General features: G+C 38.5%; 1 protein-coding gene across 1 annotated transcript in view; it reads left to right on the top strand.

Moving 5' to 3' along the window:
* TMTC2 (transmembrane O-mannosyltransferase targeting cadherins 2) overlaps nucleotides 1-26880 on the top strand; it is a 403304-nt gene that overhangs the window by 355395 nt on the left and 21029 nt on the right. The gene's annotated exons all lie outside the window — the stretch shown is intronic.

Below are 26880 nucleotides of genomic sequence, written 5' to 3'. Positions count from 1 at the left end.
GACTTTTTCCCTGGGTAGTCACACTTCCATAAAGTAAGATGGATATAAATTAGGTCATTACTATTGAAATAGAGGAACCACTTATGAGAAAATAAGAATGGGTTTTGTATTGGTCTTCTGAGCACTTTTTATTCACAGCACATCACTGCATTCCATTCCATTACTTTTATTCTCATACACACTCCGCTCTGCTCTCTGCATCACTATTTGACACTAAGACCTCTATCCTGCTCCCTGGATCTACACCATCTATTGAGAAATGTAATTTTGTAATGAAAGTGCATGTGTGATGTGGCTACAAATGAAATCCGTCTCATTTCTGTACAGTAACTCATCTATTGGGCAAACAAACATCTATGGAATGCCCGCTTTGTGATAGGTTACAAAGATTTCTCGCCCTAAAAGACCGCACGATGTAGCAGAGAAGACTGAACACAATCAGCTAATTGCAATACAGTGCGGCGATTCCTAGAGAGAGGTGCCTACAGCCCTGCGGGAGCACAACAAGAAGCTTAATGCTTCTTGAAAGCAACCCGCCCAGGAAGTAGGTTTTTTTCAGGAGATTCAACCACATACAAACTTAGCCCTGAATCTAAAAGTCCTTTGTTTCATTAATCATGAGGTACTTTTAAGACGTGGTGAGCTGTAACAGGAGATAATAATTTAATAGCTGTAATGGTAGGAATGATAACAGCTAACATTTATTGAACACGTCTCATGTGTCAGACATTGTGCTAAGTCCTTCCTATGAATTCCCTCATTCATTTCTCACAACAGCCCACGAGTAGTTGCTTTATCCCCATTCTGCTGAAGCTCAGAAGACATTCACCCTCTCTCACACCTAAGAAGTAGAGTCACATGGAAACCTGGGCTACTGTGTGCATAAGAGAAAGCTTGATAGAAAAATGCACTTACACTTAGAGAGGAAATGCAGGCCACAAGTCTAGGAAACCAAAGTAAGAATGGTCTTCTCATATTTACTGAATACCTGTTAAGTGCCAAGCACTATTCCAGGCACTGGATGCACAGCAGTGAGCAAAATTGACAAGAGTCCCTTCCTGTTGTGAGCTTACAACCTAGGCTGAGGCGATGGAGCAAAAGCAGATGAGTATGGCATGTCAGACAGTGATAAGGGCTTTGGAGAAAAGTGGAGCAGGTAAAGGGACTTAGGAGGTTCTGGGGGAGGTTTGCTAAAGGCATAGCTTTGTAAATGCCTGAGTTGGGCATCTTTATGTGGCATTTCTCAGAAAAGGGTTAAATTTGAGGACTTAAACTTACTATAACTTAATTGAAGACAGGAATCAGGTTTTTTGCTTTTCTTGCTTTTTTTCTTTATTTTCTTTACATTGCCTAATATATTGCTCTTAATGTACATAATAAATGATGTTAAGTTTAACCTTTACTCACTGAGTATGTCACTTGAGTGTCACTTTTATTTTTGTTAAGTGGTTGATCAAAAGATCTTCTTCAGCATATTATAGTGGATTAGTGGGAAAGAGCTATCTGAGCTATTTGACCTGACCTAAAAAATTAAAGAGGCTGAGGAACCCCAGATTTAAGCCTGATTCATGAGATTATTTATTTTAAATGACTAGCCAAATCATAAAATCAATATTTAATCTCCAACTCAAAGCCATTTTTTTCAGAAACTCTCAAAAGTTACTTCATAAATGTGGTACAGACTGCACTTGAAAAATGCTTTTATTCAAATGATACTTCCCTTATCTGGTAATGATAAATTATTTTATGGACTTGGAGAGAATACAAAGTTCATACTTAACAGTAAGTAAATGGTGTTACAGTCAATGGATCTACAGATGTGGTCTTTCCATATCTGTTTTAAGAATTGTGTTTTGGTTTTCTGTATGCAATCCAGGGAAGTGAGATGTCACCAAGGCAAGACTGATAAAATACAGTACATTTTTCCTCTGAAATGAAGAGATCTACTTAAACAATAGCCATGTAATGATTTATTAGCAGTTAGCATCTGATCTAAATTAAGGTATTCATCTAACATTTCTCTTGCTCATAGCTGTTTATTCACTTTGTCATAAAAGCATTGTCGTTTTCTATGCTTTAACTTAATAAATTTTAGTTGCCTGCGTATATAACATAACAAAACAGATCTCAATTCCCATTCCACATTTAAATAGTTTCACTATCTCCTCTATTTTTGTTGTCTACACGATAATCTACTCTTACTCTTATTTTTCATAAAGCATTTCTTTCCACTGTTTAAAAGTCCAACTATAACCATCAGTAGCTGTATGTGGGGTCTCTGTGGATGTTTTAGCAATCTCATGTCAGATCATGATTATACAAAGTAAAATACGTGGCTGTAATCCTTGTGCACACCACTTATTGTCTTATTAAAAAGATTGTTGGTTATCTCTGGGATATATTTCTCTCAATAAAATACCTATTTCATTTCTTCAGGGTGTCCCATAATGAATTTATTTAATTTTCCTATTCTACAAAAGCCATATTTTTCTATAAAATTTACTTAGAAGAATTCCATTGATCAAAATCTGAAATAATAAAACAAATCTAAATTAGCAGAAACATATAATTTTAAGTTTTAGATTCTGACATTGTCTCTTCAACAGGGATACTCAATACATTGCCATTTACTGAAGTACACAGAGATATATTTATTATAAAAATGTCCCTATTAAAAATTTATTTGATTTTGGGGGGTGCTGTAAAATTAAACCTTATATTATATTTAAATATATCTCTATAATGGGAAAACTCTTTACCAAAATAGCCATTTCGAGTTTTTTTTTTTATTTTTAGTGTTATTTTCTTTAAGAAAATTGATCTTTCGGTAGAAGTTACTTTGAAAACACAACACTGTTCCTCTGACTTCTCTCCCACTTATGCATATCAAAAAATGCTGACTCTTGAGGACTAGAGGGAACATTTAAATGAAATGGTTTTGTTCTTCCTGTGGGACTCAAGCCAAATTCTGCATTAACATATGGATTTCTAAATAAAAAGAATGGAGAATTTGCATAGCACAAAGTCACTCACTTCAGTAAACTCTAGAGTTAGAAAGGAGTAATTCCTAATGACGAGGTTTATATAGCTTCTATTCTTCTAGATGTAATTGTTTTAGTCTGAATTCATGTGACTTCTTTTTTAAATCAAGTTCCAGCTTTGTTCAAGATTCTATGCCAAATGCAGTAGGATTAAAAAGTTATGAAAAATTAACCCTGACCTTGAGAAATATACTATGTAATGTGGGGAGAGAGTGGAAGAGAAAACACCTGGGCAATTAATAATACTATATAGTAAGTGCTTTCTGTGGGATATAAACTAGGTACTAGAGAAATGCACAAGAGAGATATTACTTTCAGCTTGATTGATCCTAGAAGGCATAGACCATGGGTGGGAAGCTTAGAGAATCTTGAAATGACAGGATCTTTATAGGTGAAGATTTTAGCAAAAGAAGGAGAAAAGAGAGAGTTCTGGAAGGCTGAGGCATATACATGAACAAGGAGATTGAGCTCAGAAAGGATGAGCTATGTCCAAGAAATAATAAGCAGATATGGTTTATATTGCCAACTTTGAGAGGCAGAGAGGAAGGGGCAGGAAAAACAGAACTGGAAATTATGATAGAACCAAATGAAAGTCATAAGTAGCATACTAAGAATTAGGAGTTTGTATTCCAGAATTGTGTTAAACAGAGTGGCATAATGAAAGTGATAATTTAAGATAGCCATTTATATGATGTAATGAATACAGGGTGGGGCAAAAGTAGGTTTACAGTTGTGAGTACATGAAACAGAGTTTATTCTTGTATTATTACTTAATAATTTTTGCATTATTTTCCATATGAACAACTGACAGCCTACTTTTGCCCCACCCTGTATATGGTGCATGTGGGAAAGTAGAATTGAGAAATGCAGCCTTGGGAAAACCAAGTAAAAGGTCATTATAATGGCATAGGCAGAAGGTATAATAGGTTCTAAAGTTTGGAAACACATTGGAATAGAAAAGATCATGCAGGGGCAATAAGCAGATTATTTGATAGAATGTGAGTAAGAAAATGAGTTGGCCCAATGCCTTGTTCTAAAATTTTGAATTTAGATAACTTGCGGGGGGGGGGGGTGGTGGGGGGGGGCGGAGATACCCTAAATGGAAATAGCGCCGATAGAGGGGTGTGTTTATTTCAAGAAGGAATTGTTATGTTTTCACCAAGCAGATTCTGAGTGAGAGGTAGGATGTTCTAATTTTCTATGGGTGTGCCTTTCAAGTGAGCATTTTGGGGAAAGGCCACAGTTAGGGATAATGCTGTGGAAGTCATTTATAGAAAAGAGATAGTACCACAGAGGAGGATAAGGTCATGGAGGCTCTGAGCCAATGTACAGGAGAGAAGAAAGTTCATTTCAAACCCTTGGGAAATCTCTACATTTGAATGTAATGTAGGAAGACAGGAGACGATGGCAAGGCATAGAGATAATGTTGGTGAGCAATTTCCACTGCTGCTAAAGGTGATTGAGAAAGTTCATTGACTTCAGAGAATAAGACGTTAGCTAGCTTTAAAAGTTCAGTTTTATGCAAGTGATATGGGCAGAGTTATTAAGGCCTTAAGGAAATGGGGAATTGGGAGCAGAGAGTATAAAGTTTTTCTGTGAATAAGTTTGGAGGTAAATGAGACAGGGTATAAAGAAATATTAAATATATGTATATATAAAAGATAGGTATTAGGGTGTGTATGTGTCTACATATGATATGAGATTAAAAATGTGTGCAAATAGAAAGGAAGGCAAAAGAAATACTGAAGCTTTTAAAGGATCATTTACTCCCCAGGGACCGAAGAAGAAAAAGTAGACTATGAAGATACAGAAGGAAAAAGCACAATTTAGAAATGGAGGGGACATAAGCTTAGGTTGTAAATTACTTCTATCATCATTATTTGGTTATTGGATGATTTTGTGGCAATAGGGCAAAATTGACAACATCAAAAACCTGTGGACAGCTAGATGTGTTGAGGCTCAGTGCATGTAATATTTGATATAGGCCTGTAGTATCTATGTGTGATACATAAATGGTAGTAGAAATACATTTTTGTGAGATATGGATGGCATTAAGCCATTAGCCATTGTGTCATAATTCTAAGTGAAGTTCTGAAGTCACTGGTGGGTTACTTCTGGTTTTGATTCAGCTCTCCAACTTTTGTTAGATGTTGTATTAACCCTTCATATTTCTAATATGTATAATATTTTTTAAATGTTCTCCCATGTGCATCCATTGTATATGAAGTAAAGAGGAATGTGTTCTGATGATTAGATTATCCAGTAGAAAATTACATAAGGGCATTATATCTTATGTATATAATGCACTTAGAACATAAATTATTTCAGAGCATTATTATAAAATCAAAGCCAATGTTATCCATTTGGGCTCATTAACAATGATTATATGTCAAAAGTTCAGCATGAGAAATATGGGATTCGAAGAAATGAGCTTGCTATAAGAGAGTACAGCTGTGTTAGGAGATATTTCACATATTCTACAATATATTACTTTCAATTTGGACTACTCTTTTTTTAAAAAAATATTTTATTGATTTTTTTACAGAGAGGAAGGGAGAGGGATAGAGAGTTAGAAACGATGAGTGAGAAACATCGATCAGCTGCCTCCTGCACACCCCCTACTGAGGATGTGCCCGCAACCAAGGTACATGCCCTTGACTGGAATCGAACCTGGGACCCTTTAGTCCACAGGCCTACGCTCTATCCACTGAGCCAAACCGGTTAGGGCTGGACTACTCTTTTTATGGAAATATATGGTGGTGGCATTATGGCTATGCAGTAGAAATAACCACTATGACTGGAATCTGGGGGGAAAGGATAAGAATTAATTATTTGGGTTGTTGTGATGGAAGAGAGAAAATATTGTAAGTTATAGTTGTTTCTGATGGGAAAGATATTTCTCAACCCTAATTAGAACAAGAGACCATGAAAATAAAATTAAGCAGGGCAGATTGAGATTTGACCTTAAAAGGGATTGGGGGAGTGGGGAAATTACTGAGATTTTCATTTTGTTGGGAAAAAATGACAGGGTTACTAATAATTTGTCTGGGAAGCAGTTAAACCACATTTCTATCGTAAATAGAGGAAGAACCATATGGCCTCTTCCAAAACTTGCCACAAGTTTCTGTGATGTGGGAAAATGACATACCATGTGTCATTTGACTTTCAGACATTAATGATATATGGATCCCAGAATCACCAGATTGATTTTATGAGTAAACTGTGTTTTAAAATTTGCACATATATTTCCCACCATCACTAGTTATTTCAGTTTCAAATACATCTATATATTTTACCATTAGAAAACAAACTGAGGTAAGCTGAGAAACCCACAATAAATAATAGGCTTCAATCAAGAGAGAAATTGCCATTCATTTGCCCCACTTTTACCTGATTTTATTAAAAAGGCCCAAAGATATCATTGAAATACGACTGTTGTTTATTCACACATACCCAAATAAAGTCAAACCTTACTCTCAGTTCATAAATAGGCTTCATCACATTGATATTATGTATATTTTTGCACACATCAGTAGAAATCAAGTACCTAATTCTTCTCATCTAGTTTCAGCAAGACAGATGCTCACTTCCCTGAGAGTTTCAGTTATGTCAGGATCCATTTTAGTCTCATCACACCCATCTCTGTCTTCAATTTCCTTTCTACTGTAGGCCTTTCCCCCAAAACTATTTAGATGTTGCTGCTCTTTTCTTCTAACAAGTTCCAAAGCCAAATTTTTGGTACATTCACTTCTCTCTGCTTCCATGGTAGTTGCTTTGTATTGTATTTCTATTTTGAAAATGTTGGATAAACCAGAAAAAATGTATTTCTAAAGTGCTTACTGTTCTAATTCTGTTTATCATCTTGTGTAAGTCTTCATGCTTAGAAGACTAAGATGGTTAGTACAGACCACTTCTTCACTAACTGTTGGTTGGGCTGCTTGTCGCCTAGACTGGGATCAGATAGTTGGGCTGAATTCAGCTGAATTTACAGTTTCTCTATCCTTGGGGTATTGATATTCATCATGATCCACAAGCAGTCGTTTTTAAACATTATTTTTTTCAAAATCTGTGAATGAATGGTGTGTGTTTTAGATTCATAACCAAAAAAGAATGGGGAGATGCGAGGCCTGGGCAGGAACTCAAGTGGCTCTTGAGGATAAAGAAAATCAGCTTGAGTACTTTAGGTTGTGAACCATCAAAACCTTTGGGAAATTCCACTTCATTATGTTCTCTGATTCCAAGTATATTTATTTTTACTCACATTTCTTTGTGGGGGTATCCTTTGCAGAATTTATTGCTATAATTGTTTGAATTGTGGGACCACACACTAAAATTACATTTAGTTCTTTTTCCTCCAGAGAAGGTGGATTCCTGGTCACTTTGAAAACTCAGCCAATCTAAAACACTGGCTACCTGGAAGTATCAGCTAGGGTGGACGGGAGCTGCCACCATGGGAAAGATGGCTCATCCCCCACTTCCATTCACCACCTTCTTCAAAATCCCCTTTGGTCCTCTTCACAGCTGGCCTGCCCCATTTCTGTTATACTTGTACACATGTATGTTGCTGATCCTCAGTTGGCATATGGGGCTGTGTTTTTCTAAGTACACACTGCAACATTAACGAAAAGTTGTGTTTGTGTGTAAATCTTTATTCCCTCCCTCTTATAACCTTCCTGTAAAAAATCTGCTTTCCCCCCCCCCCACCTTTCTTCTATTCCTAACTCTCATTTTCTGTCCAAACCGTCATCTACACTAATAAAAGAGAAAAATGGTAATTGGCGTACAGCGATACCGTTTTCATTGGCTAATCAGGGCTATATGCAAATTAACTGCCAACTAAGATTGGCAGTTAACTGCCAACAAGATGGCGGCTAATTTGCATATGTAGGCACAATGCAGGGAGGCGAAAGGGAAAGCAGGAAGAAGCCCCCTGCCACTGACAGTGATCGGAAACCCAGGGGGGAGCTAAGAGCTGGGGGGCAGGGCAAAGGCGGCCCTGGGGCCGCCTTTGCCCTGCCCCCCAGCCATGATCGGAGAATCAGGCGCCTTTGCCGCCCTGGCCAGTGATAGCAGGAAGTAGGGGTGGAGCCAGCGATGGGAGCTGGGCACGGTCGAAGCTGGCAGTCCCAGGAGCTAGGGGTCCCTTGCCTGGGCCTAAAGCGAAGCCCACGATCGCGGCGCCCCCCCCTGCCACTGCAGGTCCCCGCTGCCCAGGCCGGACGCCTAGGCCAGAGGCGTTAGGCCTGGGCAGGGGCAGAGCCTGCAACCGCGGGGAGCTGGGGGTGCCCTGCCCAGGCCTGACACCTCTGCCGGAGGCCTCAGGCCTGGTCAAGGGGCCGATCCGGTGATTGGTGATCGGAGGGTGATGAGGGTCAACTCCTCTGGCCGAGGCATCAGGCCTGGGTGGGGGGCGGAGCTGGGGATTGGGGGGATATGATGGTCCCCTTGCCCAGGCCTGAAGCCTGGGTCAGAGGCGTCAGGCTTGGGCGGGGGGTGGAGCAAGCGATCAGAGGGAGATGGGGGTCCCCTGCCCAGGCATGATTCCTGGGCCAGAGGCCTCAGGCCTGGGCGGGGGCCAGAGCCAGTGATCGGGGGGAGATGGGGGTCCCCTGTCCAAGCCTGACACCTCTGGCGGAGGCATCAGGCCTGGGCAGGGGCCGATCAGGTGATCGGAGGGTGATGGGGGTCAACGCCTGAGGGCTCCCAGTATGTGAAAGGGGGCAGGCTGGGCTGAGGGACACTCTCCTCCCCCCCCCCCCCCACACACACACACCCAGTGCACGAATTTCATGCACCGGGCCCCTAGTTTATAATAACAGATAAAATTATATTGTACTTTACCCTAAAGACTAGTAAAAGTTAGACAGATCCTGGGAAATTAATAAATTGCTAGATTAATTTCTCTTAAAAGTTCTATGCCCTTCTTAATAAAAAAAAAAAAAAATCTGAAACTTTTTTAAGTGGTAAGGAAGATTTTATTTAGGGCTATTTTGATAGGCGTCAAGAATACCGCAAGAGGGGAGATTGGGTTCCACCTAAAATACAGCACAGACAGCTGGGGATTTATAGCCAGTTAGCAAAGGGGGTGGGAATTTGATCAGATATCAAGAGGTGGGGGAGTGGTGTGTTCTCACTAAATTGACTTAGCAGAGTCTTTGCTGCAGCTGGGTTAGGCAGGCCTCAGACAAGGCCCAAGGATGAGGCCTCATCAAAATGATAGTTTAGAGGAGCCTGTCTCCCTTGGTGAAGGAAAGTTTTTTTCATCCTTGATGACACTATTCTCCCAGACTGGGTTGTTATAATGCTACACTTCTTATCACTAGATCATGTCATAATCAAGAGCTTCTCTTTATCACTTGAGAAGAATTAGATTAAATACATTGCTGTAGCATTGTTTTTGCTAATGAGGTCTAGAAGAGAGCTGAAAAGAGTGACAACTTTAAGAGGGAAAGAAATGTGTGTGCTACAAAATTGTTCAGTCATTGTCTTATAATCGACTGTATTTGTTTAGATATCAAGTGACAGCACATGCCTACAGTGGTATAGTTTTATGTGATCCTGGACCTGCAAGTGTGGTTTTATGTGATCCTGGACCTGCAAGTGTGGTTCCATCAAAACTTAAAACTCGATGCCAAGCCAGTGTGGCTGAGTGGTTGAGTGTTGACCCATGAACCAGGAGGTCAAGGTTTGATTCTTGGTCGGTGCACATGTCCAGGTTTCAGGCTCAATCCCTAGTAAGGGGCATGCAGGAGGCAGCCGGTCAATGTTTCTCTCTCATTATTAATGTTTCTATCTTTCCTTTTCCCTTCCTCTCTGAAACCAATAAAAATGTATCTTAAAAGAATTAAAACTAGAGTACTCAATTTAAGAAAAGGACACTTACGTTTAGCTAACCCTTATTATTCCTATGTTGTTTTCATCTCTTAAAATGATCTCTACTGAAATAACTCCCAGAAATGCAGCTTTACAGGATGTGCACATTGCGCTTTTAAAGAGTAAATGGCAAGTTAAAGAGGGCAGATGTGGTGCCATTAGAGGTTTTGTGACAAGAGTTTTAAGTGGTCACTTGATGACAATATAGCACTCATTTGAAAAGTAAGTTGCTCAGCTTAGGAATGTTGAATTTTAAAGAGAAAAGCAATTTGAAAATATTTGTTAGAACAACTTACCAAATTATAAATCAACTACTTGCAACAATTCATAACAAAAAAATAGACCCTTAAAACACCTGTAGAAATAATCAGCTGTGTTTTTGACAGTGTGATATTTAGATTTCAGCAAGTTCTAGAATGGAGAGATGTAGAGCATTACTGCTACTGCTATCAATTACATTTTTTTTTCCAATCTGAGTTACTCTCTCCTTATCTACTTAATAATATAGTAAGTAGCTGGATCTTCCCCATGAGATCTATACTTGTACTACAGTTTATCTTTTTATTGCAATTGCAATTTTCACTGGTTATTTATATATGAATCCTAATAAAGCCCACTAAAACAAATCAATAAAAATCCTCAACGTATATTAATTTATTTTTCCTGTGAGACAAATTATTTCTCTTAAATATATAGTGTGTTTTCCATTACAATTCCAGAAACCAATGGTGGTTTTGCCTTTTCCTTAACAGTGTTCAACTGTCTTTTCCCAAATGGTTATACTATTCATTAAATTTTCATAATCATAAATTTTTTCTGTTCCAACTGTTTACTTGTAACCACAATCATGCTATCAAACTCTCAGCAAATCAGACCTGCAATAATATATAAACCCATAATATGCATTGATGTATGTTTATCCATGATGAGATAATAATTAAAATGATACTGGAAATGAAGAAAAACTATTTGAGAAATTGTCCATGTGAAGATGATGAAAGACTAAAGGATTTTTAAAATTCATTTCTACTCACTCTACTTAAAAACAAACCTTAAATGCATGGACATATATGTTTACTCATGAGTTTTCTTATGAAGAAAGATATTTTTATTTAGAATTTATAATTTCTCACTTATATTTAGTTAATTTTCTCTACTTTAATATCTCCTTTTTGATACAGTTTTTCTTTAGGCTAGCATTGAGAGCAATACAGCCCTCAGATCTCGAGGATGGAATGAATTATTTTCTACCCAAGGAGGATTATGTACTTTAATTAGTCTTGGAAATCTTTACTGGAGGCATGCACATATGCTTCGTTTTCCCTTCATTGAGAAATATGACATTATCGCTTTATTTTCCAGTTTACTGATTGACAGTAACTCCCAAACATTTCCTACTTGCAGGAAACTTTTATGGCAAACAGATGATGGCTTATATCCTAAGCAATATAGTACCATAACAGTCTTCAAACCCATTATTTACTTTTGAATTTGTATAAACTCTGTCCCCATGTTTGAAAGTTAGGAACCTTTATTGTACACATTTAATGATGTAAAAAACAGAGCATTCACCTAAACAGGAATAGTAATATTGAGAAAGTTAAAAGTTGATAACTATTTTAAGTTCACATTTTCACGTGCCTGTCTATTATAAGTTATTTCTTAAAGAATATCCGTCTTTATAACTTGTAGAAGAATAAACATGATGTTGGGCATAGTCTTTTTTTAAAAAAAAAAGTTGGAAATATCAGCCTAACAACATCTACATTAGTTAAACATTAAAGTTAAATTCTGCCCCATTTTTATATATGGGAAACAGGCAGGATAACTTGTTTAGTATCTGAAAGCTAGTGGTGCAGTCAAAATACAAATTCAGGCAGTCTGGTATTAAAATCTGTGCTTTTAACTCCCTGCTTCATGTATAAGATGACCTACAAAAATTCAGTAATGATCACAAATGAACCTGAGGCACTGAAGTCAAGGGACAGTTCTTGTTTAAAATGTGGTGACTCGCCCAGCTGGTATGGTTCAGTGGTTGAGCATCAGCCCAGGAACCAAGAGGTCATGGGTTTAATTCCCAGTCCCGGCACATGCCCAGGTTGAGGGCTCAATCCCCAAAAGGTGAGCGCAGGAGGCAGCCGATCAATGATTCTCATGATTGATGTTCCTGTCTTTCCCTCTCCCTTCCTCTCTCTAAAAATTATCAATAAAAACATATTAAAAACGTGGTGACTCAGAATGTTTGTATATAAGTCATTTTGTGGAGGAGTGACAAAATCTTGAGATTAAGCTGCAGACCTTTGAACGGATGCCTGTATCCACTCCACCCCATGTGGTCTACAGATCCCAGATGGAAAAACACTGGAAAAGGGTAATGGCCCACTTTAAAGCCAAAGAAGCAGAATAACAATTATATGTCAATTTCTAAAATAGGCACCGGGGATATAATGAGAAGCAAGGTTTCCGTGATCCCTGCCTGGTTAGAGATGTAGCAGACGCAGGTTTAGCATCTAATTGTTTCTTCATTTTATTTTTTATTTCTTATTTTTGTTAATCCTCACCTAAGAATTTCTTTCTCTCTTTTTTTAGAGAAAGTGGAAGGGGGGGGAGGAATGGGGGAGAGAGAGAGAGAGAGAGACAGACAGACATTCATGTAAGAGAGACACATCAATTGGTTGCCTCCAGCAATCCAGGTACATGCTCTTGATCTGAAATCAAACCTGAGACCCTTTGGTGCATAGGTCAATATTCTAACCACTGAGCAACACCAGCCAGGGCTCTTCATTTTTTTTCAAAAGTGGTTTATCTAGGTCAGTGATGGCGAACCTATGACACGCGAACTCATTTTTTTGGTTGATTTTTCTTTGTTAAATGGCATTTAAATATATAAAATAAATGTCAAAAATATAAATCTTTGTTTTACTATGGTTGCAATTATCAAAAAAATTTCTATATGTGACACAGCACCAGAGTTAAGTTAGGGTTTTTCAAAATGCTGACACGCCGAGCTCAAAAGGTTCGCCATCACTGATCTAGGTTATGAGTCTTGAAAGTTTGCATCTTCCACAGTTTATACAACAGTGCCTAAAAATGTATGCATTCAATCACCTTGCTTGTGTCTTCAAAGACTGTTTAGGGACTTCAGGAAACATAGCAAAAAAGTTAATTATTTTTGTATTGCTTAAAATGTATTGATTACTTTGCCCAGGACTGACTCAGGCAAACACAGTAAATATGTTTCTTGTTTTCTCATTAAAATAGTATTTCCTTTTCTTTGATAAGCCCTTAGAAAAACTGAAGCAAGCAAAATTTAATGAGAGCTACAGTAGAATGATCTGGTTGCATTATGTCATATTTTATTTTATTTCTACTATATATGTTTATTATGAGCTAGAGATATATTTGTGAGAAACTCATATATCAAGGTTGTTGTGATTTCATGTCCTGTACAAAACGTTTAAATACACAGGAATCTAAAATTCCTCTACATAAAAACAAAGAATTCTGCTTTAAAATTTCTTTTGAAAGAAAAAGTAACTTAGATATATGATAAATTGATTGTACATTTTTAACTGTTTAAAATGTTTTATTGATAGAGTATTACTGCAAAAAGGTTTTATTGAATAATTAATAATTGATCTTTTAGTCCTTAATTTATCTGATCTTAATACTTCTCCCATGTAGCTAAAGTGAAGTTTCTGGATATGGTGATAGGACGTATAGCATGAAGATATAACACTGAATGGTTTTTAAAACTCAGTTTGAATTTTCAACTCTGTTTTAATGGAAATTTATTACTGCCTCAGACATGTGCGTCCTGTGGCACTTAAAGTGTCTAGAACATGCCAGTCTGGAAATGACCACAGCTGTGCCAGATGGGTGTTGGCAACAGCCTCTGAACAAGTCGGAATCCTTACCGGAGGCAGGAGTCGTGGCAAACGTTCTGATCCACGCTCTCGCTGGAGTTTGACAATCAAAGGGCAAGTCATTATGGCAAGTTTTGAAAGCCTATTTTGAGCCAAATGTTTTTATTAAAGTGTCAGTGCATAATGCTAAATAATCCTTGATATAGTATAAGCAGCACCATCAAATGTATATCGTTTTTATTTTAATACATTTTCAGTTGTAGCTATAGGTTAGCCTTTAATGCTATAGCTCAAAAGGAGAAATATTAATCATGAATATATATTATGTATATGTTAATGCCATTAGCATTCATTAAATGTTTAGGCATAAGCTGTATTGTGCTCATGATAGAGCAGCAGTAAAAAAAGGTATCTATTTCCAGCAAGAAACTTTGGGTTTTGTCTTACTGAATGCATAGACATGTCTAGCATGTAAGATTTGTCTATATAGTGAACTCGCAGTGGTGCTGTATCATAGTCCCATTCCCAGGTAGGCAATACCACTTAGCAGTACAGGCTGTGGAATCCAATGGCGTGGGGACTAAATCAGGCTTCACTTACCTGTGGCTCTGGGATCTTGGGCATTTTACTGAATATTTCTAAGTTTCTTTTGCTCGCTCTGTAAATGGAGGTAATAATAACTATCTCAGAGGGTTTGATATGGGAAATAAGCAATTCATATAAAGTACTCAGAATGCTACCTGGTGCATAGGAAGTGCTAAATTATTTACATTGCAGGAATTTTGTCTGCATGTTCTTAGCACAGAGAAAATAATTTTAAATAAATAAGTGAATTTTACTCGCCAGGCCACATAGACTATGAGCAGATTGGTGTTGCCTGTCTCAGGCGCAAGCATGCTCCTCCCTCAGGGCATATATGCGCTTGCTTTCCTCCCGCTGCCATGCCTTTCCTCCGATAGCCGCATGGCTTGCTCAGGCACTGCCTTAAAAACTGCTCAAAGGTGCCCCGCACCCTCAAAGGGCCCCAACTCTATCCTGCAGTCCTTTCTTTGTCCCTAGTGCTTGTCACCATGTACAATCTATATATTTTCTTATGTATTTGTCTTATCTCTCTCCAGTCTCTAGGGCATGAGCCCTGTGTTGGCAGGGACTTGGTTCTCTGTACTTGGCTTCCCCAGCACATGGAGTGGTGCCTGAAGACAGTAGGTGCTCAGTCCGTAGTGAGGGAATTCAGTGAATCTTCTGTCCTCCCAGTCTCTGCTGGTTTCCTCTCCTTTGATAGTGTGGACTTCCCACAGCACTGAGTGTGGTTCTAGCATTTTAAACATATACGTACATTCTCCTCTCCAATAAAACTTGGCCTTGAAATACAAGCAAACGATAACATGTGCTGCTCAGCACACAACACCGTGATGTTTTATAATGCTGGAAATAAAACCAAACCGCAGTGAGACTGACTGCCAAGAACACATTCAGAGGCTGTTCTATAGTTTATTTCAAGAGCAATATGAGTGAGTGATTTTTAAGAGATTTTCAAGGATGATGTTGATTTTTAACTCTCGCTGAAGGTAGAACCTTGAAATCTTCTCTCTGTATGCCTGCATGCAGCCCCCTGGGTCTTTTGGTTCCCTCAGTCTTTCTACTTGAGTATCAAGAGACGGAGATCACAGTGAACTGAGTGCGTTATCAAATTTTAAATTCATACCCCATGAAATGCAGAATCGCTCAGATAGGTGGGTCTCTTGCTAAGTGTTTATACATTCAGATTCTGAAACTCAGCCCATGGTAGAAATGACAACAAATCTAGTAGAATAAATATATATATTAACCTTTGGGACAACTGATATAGAGCTCTGTATTCCAAGTAAAATACATTTTTTTATTATCTAGAAAAGCAGAATAATCCTTAAACATTTTTGCTTGGCCCACTGATATGCATAATTTGCAGGCCTCAGATTACTCTGAAAAATGCAAACTAAATAATAAGGTAGAAGCTGATTTTATGAATCCACTCAGACTTTACTGAAAATTTGCCAATGGGTTTCTAAAAAATTACCCCTAAAGGGCATGTCTTCCTCTCAACAGGTAATTTTCCATATATTAAGGTTTCTTTTTTTAAAAAAATGACAGAAATAATGCAATGCTGAAAATAAGGGTATGTGAAAAAAACCTAGGATGTAAATAATGAGCCAAAAAGTTTTCCTCCCCATTAGTCAATGTTATGAAAGAAGGAAAAAATAGATCTTATCACTTACTTTCCTGTACTATTGTCTGTGGATGACCTATTTTGATATTCAGAGTCACAATAGGAGGAAAGCACCGGTGAGAGAGGAAATGACAAGAACTGGTGATGCACCTGTAGTGAGAGGGAAAGTGTGCCAAAGACCTAATATGACAAGCCACAGCCCATGAATCCGTGGTTTTGTGTCAACCATAAGAACGAGAGAAAGGTCACAGCCTCTGAAAGAGAGACAGTCTGCACTTAAAGAAACCTGACTGTGGTTAAGAAATCATTTTAAAAATGAAAAGAACAAATTGGCTAAACGAGTCTGCATGCTTTCCAGGAAGAGAGTCTTCTTCCAGACTCTGCCTTCCGTGTGATTGGTAGTGAGTCTATTGGGTAATAAGGAAGCAAGGGCCAGAGTGTGGACTGCATGGGGATTTGGTTGTGATGTTTTGTTTTTAATGGGGTCATCGAATCAACACTCCATCATTGGAGAAGAGAACTCTCTTTTACTCTTCACAATTTACACTTGCTGTTAGTTCTTCTATGAGTTCCTGTGGTTGAAGAATCCTAAAATAAGGGGGGAAATCAGGAAATGTGGTTATGAACATATACATTTTTAACTGTGTCTTTGAGTAATTTTCTTGCTGGAATCAGTGGTTGACCTCACTCCCCTCAACAGATAAAATTTACCAAGCATTATGTTTTATCTACCTTACCTTCTCCTCACAGCTGTTTATTTGCCCACAGAGACAGGGCATAGTTTTTAAATTGTGGTCACAGTTTCCTTCATGTTACAAACCATTTTGCATCCTGGACTTCTCTTTGGGACTTCTTTTGTTGTTTGAAGCCCTGCTTGTAAAACAGGGTATTCATTTGAATTGAGAGAAGTATTTCTCATGCCTCGAGAACATTGCCCTGTGTCTATCAAAGTGCCATGAAAAAATAGAGCCCACAGAAAGAAATTAACATTTCGGAGATTAACCATCTGTTTGAGCTCAATTAAAAAGAGATCCTGCAAGGCCTCTCCTAACACAGTATTCCTGAACTGTTATAGAAACAATATGGTGAATTTATTATCCAATTAAAACTGATAAGAAAGTCGGCTTTGACATTCATTAAATAAACCCAAGATTCTACATTTGCTCTGGGACTTTTGGTTTTAAGTTATCTATACTTTTCTTGCTTACAATCAATGCTAATAAATTTTCTCCCACAGCTAAGCAATAGTGTTATAGTTCTGTTATTTACTACTGATTTTTTAATCTACCTCCTGCCATTGAACTTGAGCCCAAATGTTATTTGTTGAGAATAAAAGTAGTGGTCTTGCCTTTGTGTAACACAGTGGTTCTCAGCCCTGCATTAGAATTACCTGGGGAGCTTTTGTAACACACTGAGCCCTGGGTCTCACCAGACACTCTGATTCTAATTGGTCCAAGAAAGAGCCCCACATCCTTGTTTTTAGAGCCCCCTAGGCGATTCTAATGTGCAATAAGACTGTGGACCACCGGTAAAAAGATTAGCATTCTGTTCTTGATTTGCTTTGCTCCCATCAGTCAGTTCCAGCTAAAACACTTACTAAAGTGACCTTGGATGTGTTACTTAATGTCTCTGTCTTTCAATGTCCTCATCTGTCAAATGGAGCATTATTAGTACTTAGATCATCAAATCGGTTGAGCATCTGAGGAGTTAATGGATTTCAAGCATTTACAGTAGGTCCTAAAACATAAGTACACAATAAGGTTAACTCTCATCGGCACTATCATCTCAGGTTTTGAAATGGAAGCGGCAATAATGAACCTTTGGATTGCTTCTCTATGAGTACCTCCTACCGTGTGCTGTTCTGGGAGATCTGTTCCTTTGTCCTCTCACTTACTCTGAAACTCAGTGAAACTCGCTGTTATTCTGGTTCCGTCACTTAAATGGCGCATTGCCTTACACAGATGAACTCCCATTTCCTCTGCCTCGTTCTATCCATTGCATGGAGTTGGTGGGAAAATTAACTGAAAAGATTGGATGGCACATAGTAAGCACTCCGCAGACGTCACTAATTATTATTGCTTTTATTAGCTTTATAACACAGTTGCTTTTATTAGCTATGGTGTTTCAGGAAAAAAAATTCACAAAACAGCAGACCTATTTTTGTGTGTTTTATGTGCTTTTAACCAAACTAAGTAATCACTTGGACACAATGAGCAACCTGAAACTAAATCGAACAAAAAGTAATAGCCTGCTCTCTAGCCAGCATGATGGCTCTGTGAGAAGTATAAGAACAAAAACATAAGCCATAAAATCCTTAAATTTTTAAATCCTTAAAATCTTTACAGTCTCGTCATGACAGCCTCAGTTTTTTGAAGTATTGCATGGCCGTGAGCAAAAAAGTTCCTTGAAACTCCAAATGCTAACCGCTCCTAAGTCACGACCTTTCCGTCGGCAATGCTAGCTCAGGGTTTTCAATCATGCAGCTTGACTTGAAAAGACAAAAGAAGGAGTTGGTTCGATAGTATTAAAAAGACAGATTTTATATTATTTTTGTGCTCTTTATATGTTCTTTATACTCCCTGCATTCTGCAGAATTCAATGCATAGACCCTAGGATTATAATCAGCAGGGGCTCATGGGTTCAAACTTGAGTTGTAATAAAAGCCATCTTCCTGTACCCATATTTAGCATTTTTATGTCTTCATTTTCACACCAAGTTTCTAATAATTTGGCTGGAAATACTATGCACAGGCATAATATACCGTAAGATTGTTACCGTGGTTTAGGTGTTTTCAGTGTGGCATTAAAATATCTAATTTTGATAAGCATTAGAAAGGGGATTTAGATGTAGATATACCTTCCTAGATTTAGTCTGTGTCTTGGAAAAATTACTGAAATCCCTGTGCTGACGGAGAGAGAAAAGAAAGAAACCAATTACAGTTGGAGAAATCAAATGAAATATAATCACTAAAGTACTTTATTCTAACATTATATCCTGCTAAGTGTGTCACATTCATGCCCTTTGGAGAGAAAACTCATTTGCTGTAATTTAATATTGAAGGTTCTATTTCCATTGTTATGCATTAAGAGTCATGCAGCTGACATATCACAAGTGTCTGAAAAAGTTAACCTCTTTGGATAAGATGATTCTCTAAGCTAAGCTCTTTTTCCTGAACTCCCAGAATTTATGAATGGTACATCATCTGCTCAGGCACTGAAGCAAGACACATAGAAAGCTGCCCAAGCCTGCCATTTTGTAGGCATTCGATGCTTTATTTCTCAAATCTGGCTTCCCTCTTTCCATCTGTACCAATACTGCTTTTGTACAGGCCCTCAATATGATCCTACCATTGCACAAGTTGTCTTCTTTCTTAGATCCATTTCCTGGGTTGCCGCAGAGTAAAATTGCTAAAATGTTAGTCTGGTCATATTACTCTCTGTAAAGAAATTGACACTTGTCAGATTCTGCTTGCACCCAACACTCTAGGAGTTATCCAAGAGTTCCTCTTGCATTCTACTCCTTTGGTAGATCAGCAAATACAGTTGGTCATATCAGATACAACCCAGATACTCCAAGTCCTCAATATACTGTGACTGTCAAAGTCACATTTCTTTATTATGCAAATTTCAGTGACTGAACTTTGCCATTCCAATAATTTCCCCTGAAAAAAGGCTACATGTTCCATAGAATTGTCTGGAGAGTTTCCTAGTCACCACAATGAGCCTTTCTCGGTCCACACTCCCTTTGTTCCAAAGCCCATCACATCATATTTGCCCTCTATTCACTGATCTTCTCCCAGCATGCTTTGCCCCATTTCCCTTCCCTAACTACCTTTTGCACATGTGACACTAGTCTTTGGCTTTTAACTAAATGTTTTAAGATATTGGAGTATAACCATAGTTCATTTTAAAGAGAAAAAACGTAACCATGGTATCAGCATCACTTTGTCAAATTTTACCCTATTGATGAATATTTCACTTCTTTTTTCTCTTACTGCTCTTATAAACAGTGCTGTAGAATGCCTTATTTTGCATATTTTATTAAACATTTTGTAATTACTTCTCTAAGTTAAATTTCTAAAAGTATAATTGCTGAGTTGAAGATGAACATTTTAAATATTAGTAGTTGCTATACTGGCAGATTATTTTTCCAAAAAGGTGTAGCAATTCACATCCCACCAGCACAGTTGCCAGATCTGAATACTGTTCATCTTTCATATTATCATCAACCTGAAGAATAAAAGTTGGTATCTTGTTGTTTCAAGTTGCACCTTTCTGACTACTGTGATAACATACCTTTTCACATGTTTTATATAGTAACCATTTGTTTATCATCACCTGTGAGACCTGCCTGTCATATCTTTTGCAATTTTTTCTACTCTTTTTTGTCTTATTAAAATGTCTGTCTTGTCCACTATGATATGTGAATTTCCTGTTTTCCTTAAGAAGGCCTCTCACAGTGGGGTTTGGCTTTGTTTATGTTGTTTTTATTTAATTTACAGCTTAGATTTTGAATTTATATGGAATTTATTTTGGGGCATGATTTCAGGATTGAGTTAATATAGAGATATTGCCTAGCTGTTAAGAACACATTGTTTATAAGATGTCATCTGGAAATACATATGTGATTAGTGAAACTGCAAGTTATAGATTTATCACTATAGTTTTCACGCTACCAGCTTATATACATAAAGGAAGGGGATGAAAGGTTATATGTGAGCAAATAGGTGCCAACATGTACATACTAGATTGGATGGAGACAAAGAAATGGAAATTATGAACTTTCTCTTTTAAAAATGCATCTCTGTTTGTCCAGAGCTGTGCTTCTTCCCCTAGCAGTGGCCGGCAAACTATGGCTCGGCAAACCACGGCTCGCGAGCCACATGCGGCTCTTGGCCCCTTGAGTGCGGCTCTTCCACAAAATACCAGCTCTTCCACAAAATACCGACTTCTTCGCATGGGCCACTAAGTTTCAATCGCACTGTATGTGTGTGCCCACATGTGGTATTTTGTGGAAGAGCCACACTGAAGGGGCCAAAGAGCTGCATGTGGCTCACGAGCCGCGGTTTGCCAACCACAGCTAGGGCATCCCTCATGGGCCTTCTCTCTTCCTGGCTGCCATCACGTTGCAGAGGTAATCATGCCTCCTCCCAAAGGGTGGGCTTTGGCAGCACTCTTTCCTGCACTGGCCCTCTGCTCCCAGCCTCACATAGACTCAGGGTCTCCTTGCTCCATTCCGTTGCTCTGCCGCCCCTTCGAGCAGTAGCCCTTCTGTGTGGTCACTGCTGACTGCAGGCATGGCTTTGTCCTAATGTGCTGGAGGGCAAAGGAAAAGAAGTTCAGAGTAGATTTTCCTTTTATGTAAGTTGCACACTCCATTTTGCTCACATTTCATTGGTAATCGTTTAATTACACAACCAAGTCTGAGCAAACTGGGAAATATTGCATCTAGCTGACAGCCATGTGCTCAGGAAGAAGGGAAAAGCAGGTTGTGGTGAGGCAGCAATCAGCAATCTCCACCATATTTCTATATTGCATTGACTATTTAATCTGGCTTTTCTAAATATGCGTTTCTATTTATAGTAGATTCTTTTGCATAGATGTTATCTTCAATTGAATAAAAATAGCCTCTATATTCTTGCTATCCCCATGATTAAAAATAAATCTTTTACTGTGGGTCTCTTCTCAGGCATCCCTCTATCAAATTGTATCAAGTAGTATTTACTGTAACTATAAAGATATAGCAAAACCTTGGTTTTCCTTATCTTGAAAAATAGACAAGTGGTGAAGTTAATGAAAAGTATAAAGCATCCTTTCCTCTATGGTTATGCAAATAGATATTTACAAACTGGTTTGCAGTGTAATGATAGTTATGCAGCATTATTTTTGAGATATGATGTGTTCAACATTAAAGTATTGCCATGCTTCAAAGACCCTCACATCCTCTCTTGGAAGATGTGCAGTTAACTCTGTTGCCCATTCAGGGTATTACGTGTGTGTGTGTGTGTGTGTGTGTGTGTGTGTGTGTGCGCGCGCGCGCGCGCGTATGCATGCACATGCACACATTCATCCATCATCTATTTTACTTTAGAAGCATGTGGAATAGTTCTACAAGATAACAAATAATGAAACATTAGAGAAGAAAATTCTTGGAAACATGATAAACAGCTAAATTTCCTTATATCAAGTCTATAAATAACATTTTAAATATTATATTTTTATATTTTCTCCCCTGGCTGACCTTGACCAAAATGAAGAAAAGGGAAAGTAAAACACAACCCTCTAGGCATCTGCGGACTTTACCATTTCCTTTGTGCAGGAATGGAAACGACCAACTTTAGTGAAGGAGGCAGCACCTCCAGTGAATTTCCAGATGTTCCACAGAAAACAGGGAAGAAAAGGCACTAAAATATTTTTATGACTCTTTGCTTCAAATATTTTTTCTGTGTTAAATAACTTAGCTTATTTGGGGGTTTGTTTCTGTGAGAGTCTAGAAGGTAGCAAGGGATTTATACCAGTATAGACGAGTTTATGCTAAGCTTGTACCTGCTACATCTCTGCAGAGGAAACTTCCCTCCTGCTTATCTTGCCTAAACAAAGGGAAAATAAATTAAGGTCTGGGAAATGAAGAGAACAGTAATAAACTACTCAAAACCAAAGCAGTAGTAGAGAGAGGAGGGAAGAAAAATATGAGAAAAATTTAGATCAAATGGGCAGTTTAAAATGTATTACTAATATAGTATTTTTTAATAGGCTTTAATAAGAAAAACATTAAAAGGGATAAGTAGGGTTTCACATGATAATAAAGATAATAATTTAAAATACATTATAAAATTTAGAAGTAACTTCAACATAAACAAAGCAGAAATTAGCAGAATCACAGGGAAACATCAACAAATTATAAGCATGGTACGGCAGTGTTTGATGGCTCCTTAATAGGTGCAAGGAAGAAGGAAGAAAGAGGAGTTTGTAGCTTGGGCAACCAAGTAATTCTGGCACATGTTATTCAAATACAGAATCTTGAAGAAGGAGCCTGTCTGATGGGCAGGGTAATGTGCTGAAGTTGTCTACTTGGATATCCTAGATGCCAATCAGACAACTAAATATGAGCCTGGAGATTAGGGGGGAGGTCAGAGCTGGAGATACAGGTTTTGAAGTCATGCAATAAAACCAAGCAAGAACATGTAGTCCATGGAAAGATATTCAGGAGGTTCTGTGATTCCTCAAAGATGTATTAGTGCCAGTTAAAAGAGAAGCTTACAAAGGTGACTGAGAAAGAATTCTTCAAGAGGTGGAAGGATTGTGTGTGTGTTTGTGTGTGTGTGTGTACATGTCTGTTTAAGCTAGAGCCCATAGTAGCTGATGGATTTTATGTAGAGTGTGAGAGAGAAATCAAGAAGATTCTGTGTGTTTGCTTGAGCAACTTCCAGAAAGATTGAGTTGTCATTTCCTGAGGTGGGGAAGACTCCCCAGGAATAGATTTGGTGAGTGAGTCAGGGAAGGAAATAAAGAATGAATGATTTTTAATAGAAATGCAGCTTTACAACTTTATCACAGTTATTTAACTAATGATAATGGGTTTGTAAGCCACACTAGATTATTGTAATGAACAAACTAATTTACATTTAGTGGCTTCTCATTTACATGTAAACCATGTATTGTAAAGTAGTTGGCCTTGAAAGTAGGTTAAATATGCCTCTAGGAAACCCTTTTCACAGTATTAATTTGCTTAACAAGCTCTTTCTTCTTAGACACTAGAAATGGAAATTGAAACTTAGATGAGGAAGATTGCCTCTAGATCTGAAGTCAGAATGATGATTTCTTACATAAAAATTTGACTTTATGAGTAACGTATGTAATTGAGAGAAAAACCTTGAAAATCTCAAATATATATCCCTGAACCAATATAAGCAGAAGTTGCTTTTAGTCGATCTATTTTACATTAGATTATTTAAATATGCCTCTACCTATCTGCAGGAGTGTACAATTCGTATTTATAGTTTTCAGAGCCACAGTTTGGAATATTATGTTTTCTGCCACATTTAGGAAGTTTGGTTAGTCACACGCCGAATACCTGTGATAGTGGTAACAGTGTGAGAGATATGCAGCTTCCTGGAAAGGCAGCATGTAGGGGCTCCTTCACTAACTAAAGTCCTGAGCATGGCCTTCAGCATGATCTTAGTGTTGCTGCTGTAACAGCCTGGTTATTATTAACAGGAAGGAGTAAAAAGGAAGACCCAATAATATAGGCATGCCATTTATACAGCTCTGCCAAAAAGCTGCATTTAATACTCTCCAAGTCTGTTCCTCACTGATCGATGGGGGAAGGGACTGGACAAAGGCCGTTTAGACACAAGCCCAGTAAGGTCTGAATGACATGGGAAGGTGCCTACCTGCCTGTCAGTCACACCTTGGAGCGAGTCAGTGGCCAGAGTGGGTGTGACCACTGCAAGCACACATGAAACCCGAATATTTAAAATACTAATCAAAGAAGCATACTCTCTTCTCTGGCGTGCTGGGTTCCTGGCTCTCCTGTGGCAGGGGATGCACTCCCCTGCGCCCATGTGGCTCACGGCCATGTGGGACTCCCACAATGGACTAATGGACTTTAATTAGCTTGGATGCTGAACTAGACCCAGTTGCAACATGGCATGGAAGCACTGGGCACTGGCCTTGGTTTGGGCTCTACTGGAACCTTAGCTGCCCCTTTTTCAGGACTGGCTTAAGGGTTAGGGGACTTTGAAACTTAAGGAATGCAACCCTACACTAGTAAAGCATTTTACTACATCTCATTCTGCCCCTATTTCAGCAGTATCCCAAGAACCTCGCTCTCATGGGCGATGGGAAAATTTGCTTCTCTGATAATATCTTGATCATGGGTGATCTGGTCTCTGACAGTTGTTGCAGTCACATCTCACATTTCTCTTGCCTTTGCTCTTTGAGCACTCATCAGCCTCATTTTATTTCAGGGTCTTGAACTTGCCATGCTTTGTCCCAACTCAGGACTTTAAACTTCTACCTTTAGATCCTTCATCCATAATTCCTAATCATTCATCTGATTTCAGTCTGACAATCATTATCTAGGAAAACCTCTGAACTCCATTTGCTTACACTATGCTTCATATTTATCATTCTTCTCATAGTTCATATTTATTTAGCTGATCTTTATTTTCTCACAAGAGTATAGGTTCCATGAGGGCAGAGTTTATGTTTTTCTAACTCAACATTGCATCCATTGTACGTAGTACAGAGTCTGTTCATGGTAAATGCTTAATAAATATTTGTTGAATATATATGTGGAGATACCTGATCTTCCTGAAGTCACACAACTAACTAAAGAGAGAGCCAAGGTTTTGATTCAGGCTACTAGTCATGTAAAGAGAAATCAGGGAGAGATGAGTTTTCATTTGCTTCTCTGGCTTGGAAAGAATAGGATTAAGTTATTTACAACTAATTATTATAGGGAAACTAGAGGCCCATTGCACAAAATTCATGCACGGGCACAGTCCTTAGGTCTGGCCAGCAATCAGAGCCTATCGGAGCCTTCTGTCTGCCAGCTGGGGCCTTCCTTCCCTGGCTGCCTGCTGCTGGTTGGGGCCTTCCTTTATTCCACGCTGCCCCCTGGTGGTCAGCACACATCATAGTGAGTTATCGAACTCCCGGTCTCCCGGTCAAACTCCTGAGGGGACACCTTGCATATTAGCCTTTTATATAAATAGATTGTTCACACACATGCACACACACATATATACATACACATAAGTACTGGTGGTAGCTGAGTCTTCAAGATATAGATCAATCATAGTGCAACTGTACCTACTCCCTTTAGCTGTTTTTGCAGGCTTTATATTTACTCTGCATTCGAAACTACTTTCCAGCTATCTGCTCATGGTTGTACCATGGGGCACTTCCAGCACAGCATGTATTCTTTTATTTAACAGATATTTATTGATTATCCCTAACCCTACCTATCCATCGTCAGCACTGCTCTAGGTATTAGGAATGAGCAATAAACAAGATAAAGTCTCTTCTATTTACAAAAAAAAGATTTTTATTCTGGTGGTGGAAAGGACATAAAAATATAACATTATTAAATTATGCATGTTATGAGGGAAATAAAGCATAAGCCATAAGAAAACAAAACAATAGGGGGATATATACTTTAGATAATTACTTTTTAGCTTCTCTAAAAAGTGAGATGTAATCTGGGAGTGAAATAGCAAGGAGCCAGCCATGTTAAAGTCAGAGCAGCTTGTGTTAAAGTCGGAGGACAGGATGGGAAAAAGTTTAGAGCAGAAGGAAGGCCAGTGCGGAGGGAGCATGTGAGTGAGAGAAGGAGAGGCAAGATTTGAGGTTGGAGAGGTAAGTAGGCATAGACAGGAATGACTTTGGAATTTATTTTAAGTACAGAAACTTCTTGGGAGAATGAATTGTAGGGACACACTGATAGCAGAGACAGTTAATCGGCCATTGCAGTAATTCCTGCTGTGGACAGTGATTGTTTGGTGCTAGGTAGAAATGAAAAGAAATGGAAAGTTTCAAAATATCTGGCTCCATCCTTCCATCCTAGAACATCTCTTCCTCTTGGATTCTAAACGTTAGTTAGTGCATTTACTCTCCACTCAAGTGGCCAAACTAATCATTTCAGTTACCTTCTCCTTTATTTTCTTTGTCCTCACCTTCAAAACCAGCAGATCACCAAATTCTGGCAGATAGCGACCAAAAATGGCATGCTTTATTATTCCTTCTGTATCTCTCTTTTCACTGCCTTAGCTCAGGGGGCCATAATTCCTCCTGTGAATTTTTTAAGAGTACTCTAATTGCTGTCTCAGGCCCCTCAGATCTGTTCTCCATTCCCGCCATAAGAGCTGCATCTCCCGAACATGTATTCCTTT

This window comes from Myotis nattereri (assembly GCF_964212035.1).
Source record: "Myotis nattereri genome assembly, chromosome: 2".
Taxonomy (NCBI): Eukaryota; Metazoa; Chordata; class Mammalia; order Chiroptera; family Vespertilionidae; genus Myotis; species Myotis nattereri.
The sequence above is the reverse complement of the archived record's forward strand: the minus strand, read 5'-3'. Positions and strand labels throughout refer to the sequence as shown.